This window comes from Phyllobates terribilis, unplaced genomic scaffold, assembly GCF_046119375.1.
Source record: "Phyllobates terribilis strain yellow unplaced genomic scaffold, ASM4611937v1 Scaffold_84__1_contigs__length_6523798, whole genome shotgun sequence".
Classification (NCBI taxonomy): Eukaryota; Metazoa; Chordata; class Amphibia; order Anura; family Dendrobatidae; genus Phyllobates; species Phyllobates terribilis.
The window spans coordinates 3,087,657-3,097,767 of NW_027362844.1; positions in this window are offsets into that span (position 1 = coordinate 3,087,657).

Below are 10,111 nucleotides of genomic sequence, written 5' to 3' on the forward strand. Positions count from 1 at the left end.
TCTTGACAATAATGTTCAAGAATCAGTGATAAAGTTGAAGTTACGCAGGGGATGGATCTTTCAGCAAGACAATGATCCAAAACACGGCTCCAAATCTACTCAGGCATTCATGCAGAGGAACAATTACAATGTTCTGGAATGGCCATCCCAGTCCCCAGACCTGAATATCATTGAACATCTGTGGGATCATTTGAAGAGGGCTGTCCATGCTCGGCGACCATCAAACTTAACTGAACTGGAATTGTTTTGTAAAGAGGAATGGTCAAAAATACCTTCATCCAGGATCCAGGAACTCATTAAAAGCTACAGGAAGCAACTAGAGGCTGTTATTTTTGCAAAAGGAGGATCTACTAAATATTAATGTCACTTTTCTGGTGAGGTGCCCATACTTATGCACCTGTCAAATTTTGTTTGAATGCAGATTGCACATTTTCTGTTAGTACAATAAACCTCATTTCAAGGCAGAAACATTACTGTGTCCAATAGTTATTACATATATCAAACTGAAATAGCTGTTGCAAAAACACCAATTTTTATAAAACATTAAGCTTAAGATTAATAGGGGTGCCCAAACTTTTTCATATAACTGTATGTTCTAATTATTTTTTTAATATGAACTATTGGCACAATAGTCAATGAATGTGACCTTTTTTCAGTCTCTATAACTATATAATGGAATCTTACTTATGGGCTATCTACTTTGTTTTAGGCTTTAAGCGCCACTTCTCTGACCGGACTTCTGGAAAAACTTCAGGACAGCAATGTGCTTCTGGATAAAATCATGAAAGGGCTGAATGCCTATCTGGAGAAGAAGAGGCTTTTTTCCCACGGTATAGTCCTTTCACTTGTTGCAATGATTCTATATACTACTTAAAGAAATTTTTTTTTTTCTTATTTAAACGCATTGAAATCATTTTTGTAATTGGATTTCATTAATAATTTTGCACTGTTTGCCTTCTATTGGCTCTGCGTTGCGCTGGCTATTGGACTTATTTTTAATCTGTCTTTTTTCAGCTCCTCTTAGCCGATTTATGACCACAGATCACATCAAAGCTGAATGTGCAGGAAACAAAAAGCCTAACGGTGCAACATTTTTAATGAAACTGAATTGTCGCAAATACTCGCAATTAAATGGGTATTCCCATCTCCAAGATCCTATCCCAATATGTAGTAGGCGTAGTAATAATAACATTAGCAAATACATCCAATTAAAAGTGTAGTATAGTTCTTCTGATTCGCTATGTCGCTTTCCCCATGTGCAAGGCATTGCAGTAGCTTCGGTATCCATGGTTACGACCACTCATATAGTGACAGTTATTTGCTAGTGGTCGTAACCTAAGCTACTGCAATGCCCTGCACATGGGGTAAGCGACAAAGCAAATCAGAAGAACTATACTACACTTCTAATTGGAGGTATTTGCTAATATTATTATTATGACGCCTACTACATATTGGGGTAGAATCCTGGAGATGGGAATACCCATTTCAGTTAAATAAAAAAAGTTCCCAAAACTGGATAGCCCCTTTAAGCTAGCCATACGCATGAGATATGAGATACCCGTCGTCTGAATGGTTATTTGGCTATTTCTTCTGACTCCCACATATTCTGCTGAACAGTCATGTGTTTTTAATGGGGAGAGAGGAGAAAGTCGGTACTGGACACCTCCGGCAGCGGGTTATCTCCCCTGAGAACCAAAAGACCGGGTATTGAAATCCCATCTGCCCGATCCTTCTGGCCCTGACATCCTCTATCGGGGGAGAGTCAGGAGACCCCCATACACATCAGTGGGTAGGCCGGTCCTGCTGCAATAGTCAGGTTTAAACTATTTTAATCCAATGTGTATGGGGACTGAATCTTTACTTTAAAGCTTTGCTTTTCTATTTTCTCACATAGACACTAATACAAATGGCGCCTGACCCAATACTTTAATGACATCTTTATCATATTGTGCATTTTCGCTTTAGCTTTTTCTTCCTGTCCAACGACGAAATGCTAGAAATTCTCTCTGAGACTAAAGATCCTCTGCGGGTCCAACCACATCTAAAGAAGGGCTTTGAAGGCATCGCAAAGCTGGAGTTCCTTCCTAACCTGGACATCAAAGCCATGTACAGCACCGAGGGGGAACGCTTAGAGCTCATCCAGACCATCTCCACCTCCGAGGCTCGGGGGGCCGTGGAGAAGTGGCTCATCCAAGGGGAAGATGTCATGTTAAGGAGCGTGCATGATGTTATTGCTCGGTCACGAATGGTACGGATCTACCTACAGACCAAAAGCATTAATTGGAACTAATCTAGTACTTTTATATTTGTATAAGATTATTTGGCGGCAGTGAATGATTTGTGGATGATGTATCTCTTGCAATAGAGCCAGGTAGCAGATCTTCTACCTGCAATCGGTAGAAATGAATTTGCTAGATAATACTAGTAAGGTTGTCCCTCTCTTAAATGCTTCTGTCAACGTAATTTAACTTTGTTTTTTAAAAGGCATACCCTGAGACTGCAAGAAAAGACTGGGTGAGGGAATGGCCGGGACAGGTCGTGCTCTGTGTGTCTCAGATGTTCTGGACCAGTGAAGGGCATGAAGCTATCGGCAGTGGTCCAGAGGTACGGCATAAGCTCCTTTACTGATCAAGGTTGCTTCACTAGAAACAGTCATGGCCAGAAGTGTTGGCACCCTTGAAGTATTTTCCATAAAATTATTGCAATTGCATGTGTATTTTTTGTTATACACGTTTATTTCCTTTGTGTGTATTGGAACAACACAAAAAAAACAGAGAAAAAAAGGCAAATTGGATATAATTTCACACAAAACCCCCAAAATGGGCCGGACAAAATTGTTGGCATCTTTCCAAAATTGTGGGTAAACAATTTTGTTTTAAGCTTGTGATGCTCATTCAAACTCACCTGTGGCAAGTAACAGGTGTGGGCAATATGAAAATCACACCTGAAACCCGATACAAAGGGGAAAAGTTGACTCAATCTTTGCGTTGTTACGTGCCACACTAAGCAGGGAGAACAGAAAGAGGAGAAGAGAACTGTCTGAGGACTTGAGAACCAAAATTGTTGACCAATATCTTCTTTTTGTGTTGTTCCAATACACACAAATTAAATAAACATGTGAACAACAAAACATGTGTAATTGTAATAATTTTCTGGGAGAAATACATATATATACATTCATAGACAGACTTCATGTGTTCTCCTGCTAATAGACTGTCATACCCAGGGACGCAGCTTATAGGAGTTTCCAGGGGCGGATATACCATTGGTGCAACAGAGGTAAGGGGACCCACATTCACATCAAAAGATGCAAGTAGCTTATTTCACAGTACGTTATTAGACTGCAAAGAGCCCATGTACTGTTCTTGCCCAGGGGTCTTCTCCTGGGGGTTGCAGTTGTACAGCGGCTCAATATCTTGAAGGTACCCAAAAGGCTCCATAGTATTGTTGGGATTTTGCATTGATTCATGCATCTTGTCTAGAGATGAGCAACTAAATTTGCAGGACCTTGGTCTAAGAGAGCAGGTTAGTAGTCTGTGGCTGTTGGATGGGAGCCTTGCTAACCGCCTCTTACATGCCGGCATCCCTGGCTCCTCTTTTGATTAGCCGGCCAAGCGTGATGTCATTTGTGCCTCACACCACAACTATGACATCGACATCAAAAGAGGAGCCGGAGATGCCGGTTCACGGAGCTCCGGTCCTGCGGCCGTGGAATACTGACCCGACTGTTGGACCAGAGTCCTGCAAATCCATTCGCTCATCTCTACTCTCGTCATATCTACCAATAAGGGAAGACATTGTATGGGATTTCCCATAATACCAGCATAAAATGAATCCATCTGCATTGAGTTTTCCATGCTGTTTGTGGCAGGGTTTTATAGAGGTACATCTGGGTATTTGGAGCTCTGGGTTCAATCCAGATCTCCAACTTCTATAAAGATATGTTGTAAAATTGTTGTGTACATTAAAAAGTGCCTGCATATTGTGGAGTTCTCAATCTAGTCTGCAGCTTATAATCTGTATAGATTTCAGCCCCCTTGCAATATGTATGTTCTATGAATGTTTCTGCAGATGATTTCACCGTTACATCCTTCTTGTAGGGCCTGAAAAACTCCTATGATAATCTGCAGCTCCAGCTAAATGATATTGTGGAGTTTGTGCGAGGAGGCAAATTGTCCCAGCAGACTCGCACCACATTGGGGGCTCTCGTCACCATAGAGGGGCACGCTCGTGACGTGGGCATGGAAATGATCCAAACAGGTTTGTGCAAACATCATGGCTGGCACCAAACTTTCCAATACCATGTTCTATTTATTATACACTACATGGAGAAAGGTATTGTGCCCCCTCCACATTACACCTACAGGGGCTTTTATGGCCTCCTATTCTAAATCCATATACAGGATGTTAATATGGAGTCCGTCCCTCTACAGATATCACAGCTCAATATGCAGAGCACCTTCATACATTTCACCCCATTCCTATGTTCTTTCCATATCTATGTTATATTCCCCCCTCTTTTCTTTGAGTTTTCATAGGACACAATTGATCTTGTCACAGTAAAGCAATCTTGGGGTGTACTTACAATGACATCTATGGGGCAGTAGTCATTTATGCATATTGAGATGGTGGTCACTATACAGTTATATGAAAAAGTTTGGGCACCCCTATTAATCTTAAGCTTAATGTTTTATAAAAATTGGTGTTTTTGCAACAGCTATTTCAGTTTGATATATGTAATAACTGTTGGACACAGTAATGTTTCTGCCTTGAAATGAGGTTTATTGTACTAACAGAAAATGTGCAATCTGCATTCAAACAAAATTTGACAGGTGCATAAGTTTGGGCACCTCACCAGAAAAGTGACATTAATACTTAGTAGATCCTCCTTTTGCAAAAATAACAGCCTCTAGTCGCTTCCTGTAGCTTTTAATGAGTTCCTGGATCCTGGATGAAGGTATTTTTGACCATTCCTCTTTACAAAACAATTCCAGTTCAGTTAAGTTTGATGGTCGCCGAGCATGGACAGCCCTCTTCAAATGATCCCACAGATGTTCAATGATATTCAGGTCTGGGGACTGGGATGGCCATTCCAGAACATTGTAATTGTTCCTCTGCATGAATGCCTGAGTAGATTTGGAGCGGTGTTTTGGATCATTGTCTTGCTGAAAGATCCATCTCCTGCGTAACTTCAACTTTGTCACTGATTCTTGAACATTATTGTCAAGAATCTGCTGATACTGAGTGAAATCCATGCGTCCTTCGACTTTAACAAGATTCCCGGTGCCAGCATTGGCCACACAGCCCCAAAGCACGATGGAACCTCCACCAAATTTTACTGTGGGTAGCAAGTGTTTTTCTTGGAATGCTGTGTTTTTTTGCCGCCATGCATAATGCCTTTTTGTATGACCAAACAACTCAATCTTGGTTTCATCAGTCCACAGGACCTTCTTCCAAAAGGAAATTGGCTTCTCCAAATGTGCTTTTGCATACCTCAGCCGACTCTGTTTGTGGCGTGCTTGCAGAAACGACTTCTTTCGCATCACTCTCCCATACAGCTTCTCCTTGTGCAAAGTGCGTTGTATAGTTGACCGATGCACAGTGACACCATCTGCAGCAAGTTGATGCTGCAGCTCTCTGGAGGTGGTCTGAGGATTGTCCTTGACTGATCTCACCATTCTTCTTCTCTGCCTTTCTGATGTTTTTCTTGGCCTGCCACTTCTGGCCTTAACAAGAACTGTCCCTGTGTTCTTCCATTTCCTTACTATGTTCCTCACAGTGGAAACTGACAGGTTAAATCTCTGAGACAGCTTTTTGTATCCTTCCCCTGAACAGCTATGTTGAATAATCTTTGTTTTCAGATCATTTGACAGTTGTTTTGAGGAGCCCATGATGCCACTCTTCAGAGGAGATTCAAACAGGAGAACAACTTGCAAGTGGCCACTTTAAGTAGCTTTTCTCATGATTGCATACACCTGGCTATAAACTTCAAAGCTCAATGAGGTTACAAAACCAAAAAAAGTGCTTTAGTAAGTCAGTAAAAAGTAGGTAGGAGTATTTAAAACAAGAAAATGATAAGGGTGCCCATACTTATGCACCTGTCAAATTTTGTTTGAATGCAGATTGCACATTTTCTGTTAGTACAATAAACCTCATTTCAAGGCAGAAACATTACTGTGTCCAATAGTTATTACATATATCAAACTGAAATAGCTGTTGCAAAAACACCAATTTTTATAAAACAATAAGCTTAAGATTAATAGGGGTGCCCAAACTTTTTCATATAACTGTATAGGAATGTTTTTGCATCTGTATGTGTCGGCATCCCCGTATATGACTCATTGCCACAATTGATATTCTTTATAGTCAGTGTTTTGGATGGCCTAGGTGCGGTTTGTAATATTTTCTATCAATGGTGTGGGTGCCCTCCTCTGTGCGGTGTCCTTCCATAACCATGGATGTACTAATAAAGGGTTTTTATTTCAATTCCTTTAATGACCTTTTGTTCGGTTTCTTTGTAGGTATTATGTAATTCTCTGAATGCTCAGCCATTCTAAGCCTGAGCAGACATATGGCAATGTAATTGATGTGTGACTGACATTGTTCTTCCCTATGTTGCGGTGACATATTTATGCTGCCATTGTCCAGTATTTGTTCTAATTAATCGTCCTAAAGGTGTTTAGTGGGGTTGAGGTTGAGAACGTGTGTGAAACAGTTCTGCTCTTCTATTCCCTTAGGGTTGGAAGCTACAATTGTTTAAAATGTCTTGTGCTGAAGCATTAAGACATCTTTTCACTGGAACTAAGGGGCCTAGACCAACCCCTAAAAACAAGGCCATACCTCCACCAGCAAACTGTACAGCGGGCACAATGCAGTTAATAAGGTAACGTTCTCCTGGCATTCACCAAATCCAGACTCGTCCATCAGATGCCAGATAGAGAAGTGTGATCCGTCACTGCACAGAACAGGTCTCCTCCAGAGTCCTGTGGTGGCGGCTTCACACCACTCCATCTGACGCTCGGCATCGTGCTTGGTGATGTAAGGCTGCATGCAGCTGCTCGGCCATGAAGCTCCTGGCGGGGGCGCAGTGTTTGTGGTGATGTTGTTACCAATGGAGTCAGGAAAGCGTTCTGCCCTCTGCTCCTCAGCACTCAGTGACCCAGCTCTGTAATGTTCCGGGGTCTCCTGAGTTGCTGCAGTTCCTTCTACTCCTTAATAATATCACTCACATGTGATGGGGGAAGATTTAGGAGGGAAGAAATTTAATATCCAGACTTGTTACCCCGGTGGCTCCTATTACAGGACCGCGCTGGTATCAGAGAGCTTTGCACCACCAGCCGTTCTGTCATATGTTAGTAACAGCACACAGCATGGGAGGGCGGATGTTATACACCGGGGGGCGTGGGGATTGATGTTATATGTAGCACCCTGAGGATTCGGCTGCTACAGGGGTATTGCACCTCAACCCAGAGGTGTGATATTCCACTCCCGGGTAAGGATGGAGTGTGGATCTGAGCTCGGTAGGCTGCATGCACTACATACATCCCATTTCCAAGGAACAGGCCGACGGTACTCCCACTTAGAAATGTGCAGGTACGACCGAGTCTGTTCCTGGCTGGAGTGGGAGGGGGGTGGTACATCCCAAGTAGTGTAGGGGCAGATAGGGGGAGCAGCCTGGGTAAAGATAGGAGCTCATTGGGTGCTGGTCACCTGAGCTCACACATAGAGGGTGTATATAAGGTGGGCACCATCAGAGATCAGGGTCAGTCTTTGCAGAGCGGTCAGTCTGTCAGCCTTTTGCAGAGAGGAGTCAGAGGAAGAGGAGCAGAGAAGCCCCAGAGAGAGAGAGGAGAAAGAAGGAGAGACCCAGAGGGGGAAGCAGAAGAGAGGACTCTAAGACCCCAAATCCAATCCACGGGTGAAGAGTCGGCATCAGGGTACCGGAACCCAAGCTGGTGGGGGCAAAAACACACCCCAGCCAGAGACCGGAGGCCGTGGGCAGCGTCTGCCACGGCCACCCACCACATCCACCACGAAGGCATACCACGTGGAGGGTCAGGGAACCCAAGGCCAAGGGTCACCCAACAGAAGGCCCGAGGGAGCTGGACCTGGGTGGATCAATAGTGGGGACGGCCAGAGAAAGGACAGAAGGAGAGCTCAGGGTCACGCTCCGGACTCGCTTGGGGGTTGGCTGGATCCAGGACCTGGTGGATGCAGCACGGCTCGGGAGGTCACTTGAAGCTGGAGTGACCGGAACATCAGCAGTGAGTAAATACCCTAAACTGCATAACCCGACTCTGTCTTCCTTTAACACCTATGCTGCACCACCACAACCCCCATCCTCTGCACCTGACCCCCTGAGGCTATACCCCACCCGTTGGGGGTTATACCATCAAACGCTGCACCTACACCATCAGCCTCAGCGGACCCTGCTGCAGCGGCGGCCATAGTGACCGCAACACAACGGGTGGCGTAGTCGACAATAAAGAACTTATAACATCTGTAGGACTGCCACATACAACTGAGTTTGACACCCTGGGCACGGACCGGGTCACAGCCACTCGGAAGACTACAACCCCCACCTGATCCGGCTCCGGATATTCCCACTAACGAATATGGCCCAGGGGGCGCGTCAACTTTGGCGTAGTCGGCAGGATTATGTGCCCGCAACACCCGGGTACTGCGTGCCTGAAGAAAGTGCAAGTTTACCTCAGAAAGAAGTCTCCTGCCGGTTCCGGAGGGTCCCCGCCATCGGACCCCATCACCAGTCAATTCCCGCCGGTTGTCCGCCATTAACAGCTTTTTCCCGCCATCTGCAGAGTTTCCCGCCACTGGGAAGCGATTCCCGCCATTTCCAAAGGTTTCCCGCCTTGGAAGAGCGGACGCCATTATGGGCGTGCCAGAGGATGGCAAGAGGCCACCTCCCATCGTGGGCCAGGACCGAAAATGGCGCCAAAAGTGGAAACCGCCCCCACCAACAGAGACTGTGATGCTAGAGGTGTCTGTCAGCGTGAAAGAACAGCCCCTGGAGCTGACAGTCACCAAGTGGCCCCGGGACCGCCCTCGAAGGGGGAGGAGACGAAAGGAGAGAGCAAAGATGGGTGTCGCTTGGAGCAGTCTAGAGCGAGCGCACCCAGAGGCAAGACGCCTGGAGGAGAGTATCGGAGGAGCTTACCCGGAGATGGCGAGAAAGCAGAGCAGCACCGGCCCGTGGGTCAGGAGCCTGCTAGAAACAGAAGAAGGAGAGCAGAGCAGCACCGGCCCGCTGGCCAGGAGCCTGCTGGAAACAACTGTAGAAGAGCAGAGCAGCACCGACCCGTTGGTCAGGAGCCTGCTGGAAACAACGACCCCACTAGGCCTAGTGGAGGTCCTAGCACAGCTCCCCCGAGACCGGGAGTGTGCACAGACCGCTCTGGAGGGCCTCGCAGGGAGGGTGGCCCGGGTGCAGCGAGAGACGTTGGCGGAGTGGAGCCGTGAGATGGCCCAGCAGACCGAGACCTGTCAGCGGAGCACGCCACCCAAGACGAGGAAACAGACCGCCTCTGAGGATGGCGCAGGAGGAATGAAGGCCGGAGACGGCGCCGAGAAGGGAGCCGAACGAGTGGAGGCAGGTAAAGGGGACGTCTATACCCCAAACCGGGAAACCGCGTACCTGCCCCAGCTCCCCGTCGCAGAGCCCGAAGTCTATCCTGCCGTGCCCGTCGCTGCAACGTCACCGCCGCAGACTAGGCCTCAAACGGGAGCCGCGACCCCTGTGACGTCACACGCCTCGACCCCGGGCGTGACCAAGCAGGAAGTACCACCAGCCTGGTCGCAAGGCCTAGTACCCCCGGGCGCCGCAATACCAACAGCGCCCCCTACCTCCGCGGAGCCCCCGGCCTGGTCGCAGGGCCAAGTAGCCCAGGGCGCCGCCGTCCTTACGGTGCCCTTCACCTTCCAGATACCCCAGGCCTGGCCGCAAGGCCCGGGCAACCCGGGCGCTAACACCACCGCGCCCATAAGACCTAAAGTGCCGCATCTGGGAGAGGACCTGTACGCCCAGCATACGTGCCCGGATGGGCAGCCATTTATATGGCCACCGGAGTTCCACCATCCCCGACTCCGGAGAGAG